The 15615-nt window shown below is 42.8% G+C and overlaps 1 pseudogene; it reads left to right on the plus strand.

Moving 5' to 3' along the window:
* The first annotated feature begins 1394 nt into the window (after nucleotides 1–1394).
* On the plus strand, nucleotides 1395–13101 carry LOC101109167 (protein Mis18-beta-like; annotated as a pseudogene).
* The last annotated feature ends 2514 nt before the right edge of the window (nucleotides 13102–15615 follow it).

Below are 15615 nucleotides of genomic sequence, written 5' to 3' on the forward strand. Positions count from 1 at the left end.
TCCCGGAGTTCACTCAGACTCATGTCCATCGAGTCAGTGATGCCATCCAGCCATCTCATCCTCTCGTACCCTTCTCCTCCTGCCCTCCATCCCTCCCAGCATCAGAGTCTTTTCCAATGAGTCAACTCTTCGCATGAGGTGGCCAAAGTAGTGCAGTTTCAGCTTTAGCATCATTCCTTCCAAAGAACACCCAGGACTGATCTGCTTTAGAATGGACTGGTTGGATCTGCTTGCAGTCCAAGGGATTCTCAAGAGTCTTCTCCAACACCACAGTTCAAAAGCATCAATTCCTCAACACTCAGCTGCTGGAGTACAGCTCCAGCAGGCAGGGAATCAAGCCTGAAGGGGTGAGCAGTGTTGGAGGACGATGATGTAACCTCTGACTCATAGTATGGAACTACATGTTTATTTCAAGCTTCAGGTTCTCTTTTATACTTTGACAAAAGCATTAGGTCAGAGGTTTGACATTTTCAGTTTCCCGCACCCAGATTTACTGTCTCCAGAAATCACTGTTGTCCTTCAAACAGAGTTCCTGCTTCAGCGATTCTCTCCGAATTGGCTTTACTATCTATTATCTAATGTGTCCTATACTTAACTAGTGATTATATTGTAACTCATGCTACCTTCCTCAGTTTGTTTCTTATCTTTCTAAATCCTGTTTGCCCCTAGCATCTTAAGATCACTACCTCCTAAAAAGGCTTCTAGCTATTCTTAATTATTCCTAAACCCTAAGCTCAGCAAACTTCTTTTGCCATAAGCATTTCCCTCACAAACAGGTCTCAGATAACAATCCTTCCCATGGCCTCAAGCTGCAGCCTATGTGCTCATCCTGGAACTTCCTTTGTAAAGATCCTTGGACAAATGTCAATGATTACTTTACAGATTCTTTTCTGGGCACAACTGCAGAAGGCTTCGTGTTTTCTCATGTTTCTCTCAAGCACCTTAACATTCTTTCCAGCCAACTCAACCGAAGAAAGGAAAGAACAAGTCAGAATCACAAGGTCTAACTCCTTCATACCGGGACCGTGCCTACGAGATGAGGAGAGGAGACTGGGGCTGTGCCTCCATTTTGTCAGTAATGCCTAACGTGGTTCCCAACACTCAGCTTTCTTCACAGTCCAACTCTCACATCCATACATGACCACTGAAAAAACCATAGCCTTAACTAGACAGTAATCTTGTCTTCTAAGCACATGCGGTGGTGGCCACAGGCCGGCGCACTAAGCGCGGCCGAGAACTACCCCACGTCCAGAGTCATGGACAGCGGCCCAGAGTGCCAGGCTGCGATGGCGCAGGAACAACCGGGAGGAGCCACCCCATGTCTGAGGTCAGGGTGGTGGCAGGGAGAAGCTACCCAGCGTCCGAGGCCAGTGGCAGCCAGGAGGAGACAACCCATGTCCGAGGTCAGGGTGGCGGCGGGGAGAAGCCACCTCGCACCCGAGGCCAGAAGCAGTGACCCTGAGGAGCCACCCCGAGCCCGAGGCCACGGGCGGCACCTGGGAGGAGCCACCAACGCCCGAGCTCAGGCCAGCGGCTGGGAGGAGCAATCTGAGGAGTGGTGGGTGAGCAGGCACAGGAGGAACTAGAGGAGCTATCCCACGTTGACGGTCAGGAACAGTGGCGGTAAGGAGATACCCCTCGTCCAAGGTAAAGAGCCTTTAATGGCTGTGAAAAGAAGAGAGGCGAAATGCAAAGAAGAAAAGGAAAGATAAAAACATCTGAATGCAGAGTTCCAAAGAATAGCAAGAAGAGATAAGAAAGCCTTCTTCAATGATCAATGCAAAGAAATAGAGGAAAACACCAGAATGGGAAAGACTAGAGATCTCTTTAAGAAAATTAGAGATACCAAGGGAACATTTCATGCAAAGATGGGCTTGAGAAAGGACAGAAATGGTATGGACCTAACAGAAGATATTAAGAAGAGGTGGCAAGAATACACAGAAGAACTGTACAAAAAAGATCTTCACGACCCAGATAATCATGATGATGTGATCACTAATCTAGAGCCAGAAATCTTGGAAAGTGAAGTCCAGTGGGTCTTAAAAAGCATCACTACGAACAAAGCTAGTGGAGGTGATGGAATTCCAGTTGAGCTGTTTCAAATCCTGAAAGATGATGCTGTGAAAGTGCTGCACTCAATATGCCAGCACATTTAGAAAACTCACCAGTGGCCGCAGAACTGGAAATGTTCAGTTTTCATTTCAGTTCCAAAGAAAGGCAATGCCAAAGAATGCTCAAACAACCGCACAATTGCACTCATCTCACATACTAGTAAAGTAATGCTCAAAATTCTCCAAGCCAAGCTTCAGCAATATGTGAACCGTGAACTCCCTGATGTTCAAGCTGTTTTTAGAAAAGGCAGAGGAACCAGAGATCAAATTGCCAACATTTGCTGGATCATGGAAAAAGCAAGAGAGTTCCAGAAAAACATCTATTTCTGCTTTATTGACTATGCCAAAGCCTTTGACTGTGTGGATCACAATAAACTGTGGAAAATTCTGAAAGAGCTGGGAATACCAGACCACCTGACCTGCCTCTTGAGAAACCTGTATGCAGGTCAGGAAGCAACAGTTAGAATTGGACATGGAACAACAGACTGGTTCCAAATAGGAAAAGGAGTACCTCAAGGCTGTATATTGTCACCCTGCTTATTTAACTTCTATGCAGAGTACATCCTGAGAAACGCTGGACTGGAAGAAGTGCAAGCTGGAATCAAGATTGCCGGGAGAAATATCAATAATCTCAGATATGCAGATGACACCACTCTCATGGCAGAAAGTGAAGAGGAACTAAAAAGCCTCTTGATGAAAGTGAAAGAGGAGAGTAAAAAAGTTGGCTTAAAGCTCAACATTCAGAAAACGAAGATCATGGCATCTCGTCCCATCATTTCATGGCAAATAGATGGGGAAACAGTGGAAACAGTGTCAGACTTAATTTTTGGGGGCTCCAAAATCAGTGCAGATGGTGACTGCATCCATGAAATTAAAAGACGCTTACTCCTTGGAAGAAAAGTTATGACCAACCTAGATAATATATTCCAAAGCAGAGACATTACTTTGCTGACTAAGGTCCGTCTAGTCAAGGCTATGGTTTTTCCTGTGGCCATGTATGGATGTGAGAGTTGGACTGTGAAGAAGGCTGAGCACTGAAGAATTGATGCTTTTGAACTGTGGTGTTGGAGAAAACTCTTGAAAGTCCCTTGGACTGCAAGGAGATCCAACCAGTCCATTCTGAAGGAGATCAGCCCTGAGATTTCTTTGGAAGGAATGATGCTAAAGCTGAAGTTCCAGTACTTTGGTCACCTCATGCAAAGAGTTGACCCATTGGAAAAGACTCTGATGCTGGAAGAGATTGGGGGCAGGAGGAGAAGGGGATGACCGAGGATGAGACGGCTGGATGGCATCACGGACTCAATGGACGTTGAGTCTGAATGAACTCCGGGAGTTGGTGATGGACAGGGAGGCCTGGTGTGCTGCGATTCATGGAGTCGCAAAGAGTCAGACACGACTGAGTGACTGAAGTGAACTGAACTGACTAGACAGAACTTTGTTGGCAAAGTAATGTCTCTGCTTTTTAATATGCCCTCTAGGTTGGTCATAACTTTCCTTCCAAGGAGTAAGCGTCTTTTAATTTCATGGTTGCAATCACCATCTGCAGTGATTTGGGAGCCGAAAAAAAAAAAGTCTGACACTGTTTCCACTGTTTCCCCATCTATTTCCCATGAAGTGATGGGACCAGATGCCATGATCTTCATTTTCTGAATGTTGAGCTTTAAGCCTACTTTTTCACTTTCCTCTTTCTCTTTCATCAAGAGGCTTTTTAGTTCCTCTTCACTTTCTGCCAGAAGCGTGGTGTCATCTGCATATATGAGGTTATTGGTATTTCTCCCGGCAATCTTGATTCCCGCTTGTGCTTCTTTCAGCCCAGAGTTTCTCAGGATGTACTCTGCATATAAGTTAAATAAGCAGGGTGACAATATACAGCCTTGAGGTACTCCTTTTCCTATTTGGAACCAGTCTGTTGTTCCATGTCCAGTTCTAACTGTTGCTTCCTGACCTGCTTATAGGTTTCTCAAGAGGCAGGTCAGGTGTTCTGGTAGTCCAGCTCTTTCAGAATTTTCCACAGTTTATTGTGATCCACACAGTCCAAGGCTTTGGCATAGTCAGTAAAGCAAAAATAGATGTTTCTCTGGAACTCTCTTGCTTTTTCCATGATCTAGCCGATATTGGCAATTTGATCTCTGGTTCTTCTGCCTTTTCTAAAATCAGCTTGAATATCTGGAAGTTCATGGTTCACATATTGCTGAAGCCTGGCTTGGAGAATTTTAAGCATTACTTTACTAGTGTGTGAGATGAGTGCAATTGTGCGGTAGTTTGAGCATTCTTTTGCATTGCCTTTCTTTGGAATTGGAATGAAAACTGACCTTTTCCAGTCCTGTGGCCACTGCTGAGTTTTCCAAATTTGCTGGCATATTGAGTGTAGCCCTTTCACAGCATCATCTTTCAGGATCTGAAACAGCTCACCTGGAATTCCATCACCTTCACTAGCTTTGTTTGTAGTGATGCTTTCTAAGGCCAGTCAAGTGCCGTCTTAATTGTTACAATCATGCATTCCATTTCCGTGTATGGTAGGCAGAATCTGCTACTGCTAAGTTGCTTCAGTAATGTCCGACTCTGTGCAACCCCATAGATGGCAACCCACTAGGCTCCCCCATCCCTAGGATTCGCTAGGCAAGAACACTGGAGTCGGTTGCCATTTTCTTCTCCAATGCAGGATAGTGAAAAGTGAACATGAGATCACTCATTTGTGTCCAACTCTTAGTGACTCCATGGACTGTAGCCTACCAGGCTCCTCCGTCCATGGGATTTTCCAGGCAAGAGGACTGGAGTAGAGTGCCATTGCCTTCTCTGGTAGGCAAAATAATGGTACCCTAAAGATGTCTATGTCCTAATCTCTTGAACTTGTGAACGTGTCACCTTACATGGCAAAAGGGACTTTGCGGCCAGGGTTAAGTTAAGCCTCTCCAGGTGAGAAAAGCATCCTGAATTCTCCAGGTGGACCCAATGTGATCATAAAAGTCCTTTTAAGTGCAAAAGGATGGCAGAAAGAAGATGTGAGAAAGACATGTGTCAACAGAAAGGTCAGAGAAATGCTATGTGCTAGCTTTGAAGGTAGAAGGCCATAAGCTAAAGAATGTGGGTGTCTCACTAATCCTGTTCGTGATACCAATTGTCTCGCTATTCTCACTGTTCACTCAGTTCACTGAACCCAGGGTAGGCAAGGCATGAGTTAAAGAGTCTGGAAGAAGACTCAAGGAGCTGTAGGAACTGCAGACACATTTATTCTCTCCTGGCTGACATGGCAGTCATAGCAGCAGCTATAGCATAACCTAACACACAGGAGTGGGTTGCCATTGCCTTCTCCAACGCAGGAAAGAGAAAAGTGAAAGTGAAGTCACTCAGTCGTGCCCGACTCTTAGTGACCCCATGGAACACCGATGAATTGATGCTTTTGAACTGTGGTGTTAGAGAAGACTCTTGAGAATCCCTTGGACTGCAAGGAGATCCAACCAGTCGATCCTAAAGGAAATCAGTCCTGAATATTCATTGGAAGGACAGATGTTGAAGCTGAAATTCCAACACTTTGGCCACCAAGAGCTGACTTATTTGAAAAGACCATGATGCTGGGAAAGATCGAAGGCAGAAAGAGAAGGGGACAACAGAAGATGAGGTAGTTGGATGGCATCACCAACTCAATGGACATGAGTTTGAGTAAACTCCAGGAGTTGGTGATGTACAGGGAGGCCTGGCATGCTGCAGTCCTTGGGGTTGCAAAGAGTCAGACATAACTGAACAACTGAACTGAACTGAACTGATCCTCAAACATGAATTGAATAGTCCATAGTACTTTAAAATATCACCTTATCACATGCTAATTCATTCATGCAATTGCATCTATTTCTGGATTCCATTCTGCTCTGTTGATGTGTCTATTTACACACTGGCCCCTACTGTTATAATTACAGCTCTAAAGCAGGTTCTCATCTCTGGTTTTACTAGTTCTCTGTCATTTTTCTTTCATCAGACATGTTCTCATTTAATTTTTTTCTCTATAAATTTTAGAATTAGTCTGTCTCTTAAAATTTTTTCTTAGAATCATGGTGGATTTTATAGATTAATTTAGGAGAATTTAAGTTTTATGATAATAAGTCATCCTATCCTATGCTTTTCCATTTATTCAGAGTTTTTGTTTCCCTTGGTAGTGAGTTAAAAGATTTCTTTGTGTATTGCACATTTTCTAATAACTTATTCCCAAGAATTCAATCTTTTGTGTTGCTATTGTAAATGGCTATTTTTGAACTGAGTGTTGTTTGTATCTATGAAATGGAGTGATTTCTGAATATTCAAATTTAAGGACTATATTTTTCATTTCTGAAAAAAAAGGCTATTGGAATTCTGATTGATTTGAATGCATATCATCAATTAAAAAACACAGATAGCTTTTCAATTTCAAGTTTTCTTTAATATAGAATTGCAGGGGGCCCTGAATAGCCAAAACAATCTTGGAAAAGACAAGTTTGAGGACTCACACTTCCCCATTTCAAAACTTATTTCAAAACTACAGTAATCAGACTGTGTGGTAGTGGCATAAATAGAATACATATAAAAATAACCTATATAATTATGATCAATTCATTTTCATTAAGGTGTCAAGGCAATCAACAGGAGAAAGAACTGTCTTTAGCCAACAATTCTTTTAATTTCTTTCAGTGATGTTTTGTTTTTTGACTATAAACCATCCAGTTTTTGGTTAAGTTTCAGTATTTCACTCTTTTGGATGCTTTGTGAATGAAATTGTTTTCTTAATTTTATTTTTGGATTGTATTACTAGCTTATAGAAATACAACTATTTTATATATTGATATTATATCTCTGCAACATTGCTGATTTCATAGATTTGTAGTTTCTTCAGAATTGTCTTTAAATAAGAGTGTTATATGCTGGGACTTCCCTGGTGGTCCAATAATTAAGTCTTAAACCTTGTAGGAGACAGGCCTATTAAAAGGCCTGGCAAAAGAATTAAGGAATTTTGCTGAGAGGACATGACTCAGCATGTAACTCCTGAAGGAATCCAAGAAGGAGCAAAAGACAACTTGAAAAGAGGATGTACACCTAGGAGTGGAAAGCCATCAACAGACTGTTCCTATCTTTAGCGCCTGGGAGGCACAGAAGATTAATTAGGGACGGTATCGGTATCGGAGACCACAGGAAGAAGGCTGCTTGGCCTTGGAGGCATATCTCTGGAACTACAAAGTAGCCACGGGGTGACTTCTGTGATGGGGCTGTTAAGACGATTGATGAACCTTCTTTTTCGCGGGTGGTGAAAGGGTCTTCACTGCTTAGCCCCACAGGGCTGGGACTGGAGGAGCTGCCGTCCCCGGCGATGACTGAAGTCCAAGAGGTGCGACGTGTTCCAGTGCCCGCAGAGGCACGCCGTGCTCACTGACTCTGTTCACCTCGAATGGGACCTGTTACAGTCCCTCGGGGCTGTGGTCTTCTCCAGTATCACAAATAATGTAGTGTCACTCAAAGGCAGCACTTAACCTTTTGTTCTGTAGTTCCTGTGAGATTCCCATTGGTTTCCACCTGTATTCTACCCATGCTGTCCTGGCTGCCTTGAGAGGCCACTTCTGCCTTTCCAGTGACAAAATGGTGTGCTTTAGTTGAGTTCAGTTCAGTCGCTCAGTCGTGTTCGACTCTTGCGACCCCATGAACAGAATGATCTCTGTTTGCCTCCAAGGCAAACCATTCAATATCACAGTAATTCAAGTCTATGCCCCAACCAGTAATGCTGAAGAAGCTGAAGTTGAATGGTTTTATGAAGACCTACAAGACCTTTTAGAACTAACACCCAAAACAGATGTCCTTTTCATTATAGGGAACTGGAATGCAAAAGTAGGAAGTCAAGAAACACCTGGAGTAACAGGCAAATTTGGCCTTGGAATGCGGAATGAAGCACAGCAAAGACTAACAGAGTTTTGCCAAGAAAACGCACTGGTCATAGCAAACACCCTCTTCCAACAACACAAGAGAAGACTCTACACATGGACATCACCAGACCGCGGTCAACACCAAAATCAGATTGATTATATTCTTTGCAGCCAAAGATGGAGAAGCTCTATACAGTCAAGCAAAACAAGACCAGGAACTGACTGTGGCTCAGATCATGAACTCCTTATTACCAAATTCAGACTCAAATTGAAGAAAGTAGGGAAAACCACTAGACCATTCAGGTATGACTTAAATCAAATCCCTTATGATTATACAGTGGAAGTGAGAAATAGATTTAAGGACCTAGATCTGATAGATGGAGTGCCTGATGAACTATGGACAGAGGTTCATGACATTGTACAGGAGACAGGGATCAAGACCATCCCCACGGAAAAAAAAAATGCAAAAAAGCAAAATGGCTATCTAGGGAGGCCTTACAAATAGCTGTGAAAAGAAGAGAGGCGAAATGCAAAGAAGAAAAGGAAAGATAAAAACATCTGAATGCAGAGTTGCAAAGAATAGCAAGAAGAGATAAGAAAGCCTTCTTCAGCGATCAATGCAAAGAAATAGAGGAAAACACCAGAACAGGAAAGACTAGAGATCTCTTTAAGAAAATTAGAGATACCAAGGGAATATTTCATGCAAAGATGGGCTCGATAAATGACAGAAATGGTATGGACCTAATAGAAGCAGAAGATATTAAGAAGAGGTGGCAAGAATACACAGAAGAACTACACAAAAGGATCTTCACGACCCAGATAATCATGATGATGTGATCACTCATCTAGAGCCAGACATCTTGGAATGTGAAGTCAAGTGGGCCTTAGAAAGCATCACTAGAACAAAGCTAGTGGAGGTGATGGAATTCCAGTTGAGCTGTTTTAAATCCTGAAAGATGATGCTGTGAAAGTGCTGCACTCAATATGCCAGCAAGTTTGGAAAACTCACCAGTGGCCGCAGGACTGGATAAGGTCAGTTTTCATTCCAATTCCAAAGAAAGGCAATGCCAAAGAATGCTCAAACAACCGCACAATTGCACTCATCTCACATGCTAGTAAAGTAATGCTCAAAATTCTCCAAGCCAGGCTTCAGCAATATGTGAACCGTGAACTCCCTGATGTTCAAGCTGTTTTTAGAAAAGGCAGAGGAACCAGAGATCAAATTGCCAACATCAGCTGGATCATGGAAAAAGCAAGAGAGTTCCAGAAACACATCTATTTCTGCTTTATTGACTATGCCAAAGCCTTTGACTGTGTGGATCACAATAAACTGTGGAAAATTCTGAAAGAGCTGGGAATACCAGACCACCTGACCTGCCTCTTGAGAAATCTGTATGCAGGTCAGGAAGCAACAGTTAGAACTGGACATGGAACAACAGACTGGTTCCAAATAGGAAAAGGAGTGTGTCAAGGCTGTATATTGTCACCCTGCTTATTTAACTTCTATGCAGAGTACATCATGAAAAACGCTGGACTGGAAGAAGCACAAGCTGGAATCAAGATTGCTGGGAGAAATATCAATAACCTCAGATATGCAGATGACACCACTCTTATGGCAGAAAGTGAAGAGGAACTAAAAAGCCTCTTGATGAAAGTGAAAGAGGAGAGTGAAAAAGTTGGCTTAAAGCTCAACATTCAGAAAACGAAGATCATGGCATCTGGTCCCATCACTTCATGGGAATAGATGGGGAAACAGTGGAAATAGTGTCAGACTTTATATTTTGGGGGCTCCAAAATCACTGTAGACGGTGACTGCAGCCATGAAATTAAAAGACGCTTACTCCTTGGAAGAAAAGTTATGACCAACCTAGATAATATATTCAAAAGCAGAGACATTACTTTGCCAACTAAGGTTTGTCTAGACAAGGCTATGGTTTTTCCAGTAGTCATGTATGGATGTGAGAGTAGGACTGTGAAGAAGGCAGAGAGCTGAGAATTGATGCTTTTGAACTATGGTGTTGGAGAAGACTCTTGAGAGTCCCCTGGACTGCAAGGAGATCCAACCAGTCCATTCTGAAGGCAATCAGCCCTGGGATTTCTTTGGAAGGACTGATGCTGAAGCTGAAGCTCCAGTACTTTGGCTACCTCATGCGAAGAGTTAACTCATTGGAAAAGACTGTGATGCTGGGAGGGATCAGGGGCAGGAGGAGAAGGGGATGACAGAGGATAAGATGGCTGGATGGCATCACGGACTCGATGGATGTGAGTCTGAGTGAACTCTGGGAGTTGGTGATGGACAGGCAGGCCTGGTGTGCTGCAGTTCACGGGGTTGCAAAGAGTCGGACATGGCTGAGCAACTGAACTGAACTGAGCAGCACCATGCCAGGCCTCCCTATACATCACCAACTCCCAGAGTTTACCCAAACTCATCTCCATTTAGTCAGTGATGCCATCCAACCATCTCATACTCTGTTGTCACCTTCTCCTCCTGCCGTCAATTGTTCCCAGCATTAGGGTCTTTTCAAATGCGTCAGCTCACCTGTCTTACTAGCCTCTTGGTCCAGGAAAACATTCCTTCTTATTGCTTCTTCCCATATCTAGAGTTACATTGTTACCATCATCAATCTCATATGGAACTACATATTATTTTTTCATAGGCCTCAGTCAAACATTTGGCAGTGTAAGAAACAGCAATTTTGTAAAACAGGCGAAATACAAATAACATAGCCAGCAGTATTAGTAAAGTCATAAGTAAGACTTAAGCTAAGAACTTCCACTAGATGCAGCCCAATATATCCCAGGTAATCTGACCTAGTCTACTCTGTGCAAATCTTTATCTTCCAGGGAAATGATATATTGGCACTGTCTGTACGGCACATAGTTCTGTTTTTTAGTGTTACTGGATTGATTATCCTTCAGTCAGTTCAGTTAAGTTCATTTCAGTCTCTTAGTTGTGTCCAACTCTTTGCAACCCCATGAATTGCAGCACGCCAGGCCACCCTGTCCACCACCAACTCCTGGAGTTCACTCAGACTCACGTCCATCGAGTCCGTGGTGCCATCCAGCCATCTCATCCTCTGTCGTCCCCTTCTCTTCCTACCCCCAATCCCTCCCAGCATCAGGGTCTTTTCCAGTGGGTCAACTCTTTGCATGAGGTGGCGAAAGTATTGGAGTTCAGCTTTAGCATCAGTCTTTCCACTGAACACCCAGGACTGATCTCCTTTAGGATGGACTGGTTGGATCTCTTGCAGTCCAAGGGACCCTCAAGAGTCTTCTCCAACACCACAGTTCAAAAGCATCAAATCTTCGGTGCTTAGCTGTCTTTATAGTATAAGTCTCATATCCATATGTGACTATGGAAAAACCATAGCCTTGACCAAACAGACCTTTGTTGACAAACTAATGTCTCTGCTTTTTAATATGCTGTCTAGTTTGGTCATAGCTTTCCTTCCAAGGAGTAAGGGTCTTTTAATTTCATGGCTATAGTCACCATCTGCAGTGATTTTGGAGCCCCCCAAAATAAAGTCTGACACTGTTTCCACTGTTTCCCCATCTATTTCCAATGAAGTGATGGGACTGGATGCCATGATCTTAGTTTTCTGAATGTTGAGCTTTAAGCCAACTTTTTCACTTCCTCTTTCACTTTCATCAAGAGGGTCTTTAGTTCTTCACTTTCTGCCAAAAGAGTGGTGTCATCTGCATATCTGAGGTTATTGATATTTCTCCCAGCAGTCTTGATTCCAGCTTGTGGTTCATCCAGCCCAGCATTTCTCATGATATACTCTGCATAGAAGTTAAATAAGCTGGGTGACAATATACAGCCTTGACGTACTCCTTTTCCCGTTTGGAACCAATCTGTTGTTCTATGTCCAGTTCTAACTGTTGCTTCCTGACCTGCATATAGGTTTCTCAAGAGGCAGGTCAGGTGGTCTGGAATTCCCATCTCTTTCAGAATTTTCCACAGTTTATTGTGATCCACACAGTCAAAGGCTTTGGCATAGTCAATAAAGCTGAATGAAAACTGACCTTTTCCAGTCCTGTGGCCACTGCTGTTTTCCAAATTTGCTGGCATATTGAGTGTGTATTTAACTTATAGGCAGAGTACATCATGAGAACCGCTGGGCTGGAAGAAGCACAAGCTGGAATCAAGATTGCTGGGAGAAATATCAATAACCTCAGATATGCAGATGACACCATCTGCATATGGGCTCCAAAATCATTGCAGATGGTGATTGCAGCTGTGAAATTAAAAGACTCTGACTCCTTGGAATGAAAGTTATGACCAACCTAGATAGCATATTAAAAAGCAGAGATATTACTTTGTCAACAAAGGTCTGTCTAGTCAAGGCTATGGTTTTTCCAATATTCATATATGGATGTGAGAGTTGGACTATAAAGAAAGCTAGAAGAATTGATGCTTTTGAACTGTGGTGTTGGAGAAGACTCTTGAGAGTCCCTTGGACTGCAAGGAGATCCAACCAGTCCATCCTAAAGGAGATCAGTCCTGGGTGTTCATTGGAAGGACTGATGTTGAAGCTGAAACTCCAATACTTTGGCCACCTGATGCAAAGAGCTAACTCATTTGAAAAGACCCTGATGTTGGAAAAGATTGAGGACAGGAGGAGAAGGAGATGACACAGGATGAGATGGTTGGATGGCATCATCAACTCAATGGACATCAGTTTGTGTAAACTCTGGGAATTAATGATGGACAGGGAGGCCTGGTGTGCTGTGGTTCATGGGGTCGCAAAGAGTTGGACCCAACTGACCAACTGAACTGACTGATAAAGCTGAAATAGATGTTTTTCTGGAACTCCTTTGCTTTTTTGATGATTCAGTGGATGTTGGCAATTTGATCTCTGATTGCTCTGCCTTACTTCTTAAAAACAAAAGACATATTACATTCATCTGAGATGGATATCTACAATGTCCCTCTATGAGAAAACGTTGCAGACCTGAAAGAGAAGATAATGTTAACACATACTCACTTAAATTTACTCAGAAAGACTCTGAAGGAACTGCCTCCTGACCAGTCCAAGCTAACTAATTCAGGATCAAAGCCTGAGTATCAGACGCAGGCCTTATTGCTGTCTTCTGTCCAGGTTTCATAGATCTTTGTCTTAAGAATTCATTCTGGCTTCTTATCAATTTCATAATATTTATTTTTGAAAACATTCTGATTGCAAATTTAAGAATTAAGAGCCAATGTCCCATGAATGCTCTGATCTAAAGATGCATGTTTGGCCTGTAAATAGAGTTGTACTTCTGTTAATTATTATTCTGACATGGAGCAATTGTCATATAAATATTGAGAAATCATTTTTTTCTTACGTGAAATACAGGTACATACATATTCTGTAGGTAATGGTCAATAAGTTAACTGCATAATATATGTTTATGTTTACCTTTTCAGTTGTAAACTGAACTTAGCAGGATAGTAATGAAAAGAATGATAAAAACATCAAATAGTCACCAAATGCTGTTTTTTCATTATTTTGCTTTATATAGCACTGTGGCTCAATAGCTTATCATAGTATTCATGTAATAGATAGCTATAAAATATTATGCTAGCTGCTGAAATAAGCAAAAACACCTATTCTGTATCTTTGGAGCTTATAATCTAGTTAGAGATGGACATTCAGATAACCACATGAAGGCATTTAAAATTATAACTGTAGTAAGGACCAACCTAGATAGCATATTCAAAAGCAGAGACATTACTTTGCTGACTAAGGTCCGTCTAGTCAAGGCTATGGTTTTCCCAGTGGTCATGTATGGATGTGAGAGTTGGACTGTGAAGAAGGCTGAGCACCGAAGAATTGATGCCTTTGAACTGTGGTGTTGGAGAAGACTCTTGAGAGTCCCTTGGACTGCAAGGAGATCCAACCAGTCCATTCTGAAGGAGATCAACCCTGGGATTTCTTTGGAAGGAATGATGCTAAAGCTGAAAGTCCAGTTCTTTGGCCACCTCATGCGAAGAGTTGACTCATTGGAAAAGACTCTGATGCTGGGAGGGATCGGGGGCAGGAAGAGAAGGGGACGACAGAGGATGAGATGGCTGGATGGCATCACTGACTCGATGGATGTGAGTCTGAGTGAACTCCGGGAATTGGTGATGGACAGGGAGGCCTGGCGTGCTGCGATTCATGGGGTTGCAAAGAGTCGTACATGACTGAGCAACTGAACTGAACTGAAGTGAAGGATTTTGAAGAAAACGGACATAGAGAAATAAATACATATAGCAGGTAACTGACCTGGCTTGGGGGTGGTCAGGTAAGGTCTTTCTGTGGAAGTGTTTCATCAGTGGTCTGAAAGATTAGTAAGGGGCGAAGGAAATGGCAACCCACTCCAGTACTCTTGCCTGGAAAATCCCATGTGCAGAGGAGCCTGGTGGTCTGTAGTCCACGGGGTTGCTAGGAGTCGGACACGACTGAGCGACTTCATTTTCACTTTTCACTTTCATGTATTGGAGAAGGAAATGGCAATCCACTCCAGTGTTCTTGCCTGGAGAATCCCAGGGACAGGGGAGCATGGTGGGCTGCCGTCTATGGGGTTGCACAGAGTCGGACACTAGTGAAGCGACTTAGCAGCAACAATAAGCTGATAGAGGGAACGGCTTATATGAAGGCCCTGTGAGGTCCCTCTAAAGGCATATAGCAGTTTGTAATAGGGTCCAGAAACCAGAGATGCAAAACCTTATTGGTCTGCTGAAGGATATTTGTTTTCATCGCAACAACAATGAAAATCTCTTGAAGAATTTTAAAGGATGAAGCCTATGACAGGATCAAATTTTCTTTTTCAGAATCTCATTATGGTTGTCCTGTGAGCAATGGGTAAGAGGGCAGCAAGCAGACTTAGAGGGGCTGGCACTAGTACAGTCAAGAGATGATACAGCCAAAGGGTGGTGTGCAGACAGGGTAACATGGTTCAGATGTGGCTAGTAGATTTAATTGCAAGTTCTTTCCCTTTTTGACTGCACAAAGGATATTTTCCTTTAAAAATATGTTAGAAAATTCTGACTTGCTTTATGCTTTTCAGTTTGCAAAATTTAGTTAAGTAAGGAGGAAGCTTCTGGCAACAAACAGTACCAGAAAAGCTTTTTCTACTCCTGAAGAATGAAGACCCAATAATAGTCTCTATTGAATCATCCTGGGGTTTGTACTGTGTATGGGTATGTCTACCTCAACATATTTTCTTTATCTAAATTAAGCTCTTCTAATGTAGCTATTTTCCTTAACCTTTGGATTTGCTGTTTTGGTAAACTTTCAATGGAAAATTTGGAGAAGGCGATGGCATCCTACTCCAGTACTTTTGCCTGGAAAATCCATGGACGGAGGAGCCTGGTAGGCTGCAGTCCATGGGATTGCTAAGAGTCGGACATGACTGAGCGACTTCACTTTCACTTTTCACTTTCATGCATTGAAGAAGGAAATGGCAACCCACTCCATTGTTCTTGCCTGGAGAATCCCAGGGACGGGGGAGCCTGGTGGGCTGCCATCTATGGGGTTGCACAGAGTCAGACAATACTGAAGCAACTTAGTGGCAGCAGCAGCAGCAATGGAAAATTAAATGCTTGAACTTGACATCAAAAAAAAAAAAAAAAGATTAACTAGGTCCTTGTCCTT

Source organism: Ovis aries, chromosome 3, assembly GCF_016772045.2.
Source record: "Ovis aries strain OAR_USU_Benz2616 breed Rambouillet chromosome 3, ARS-UI_Ramb_v3.0, whole genome shotgun sequence".
Taxonomy (NCBI): Eukaryota; Metazoa; Chordata; class Mammalia; order Artiodactyla; family Bovidae; genus Ovis; species Ovis aries.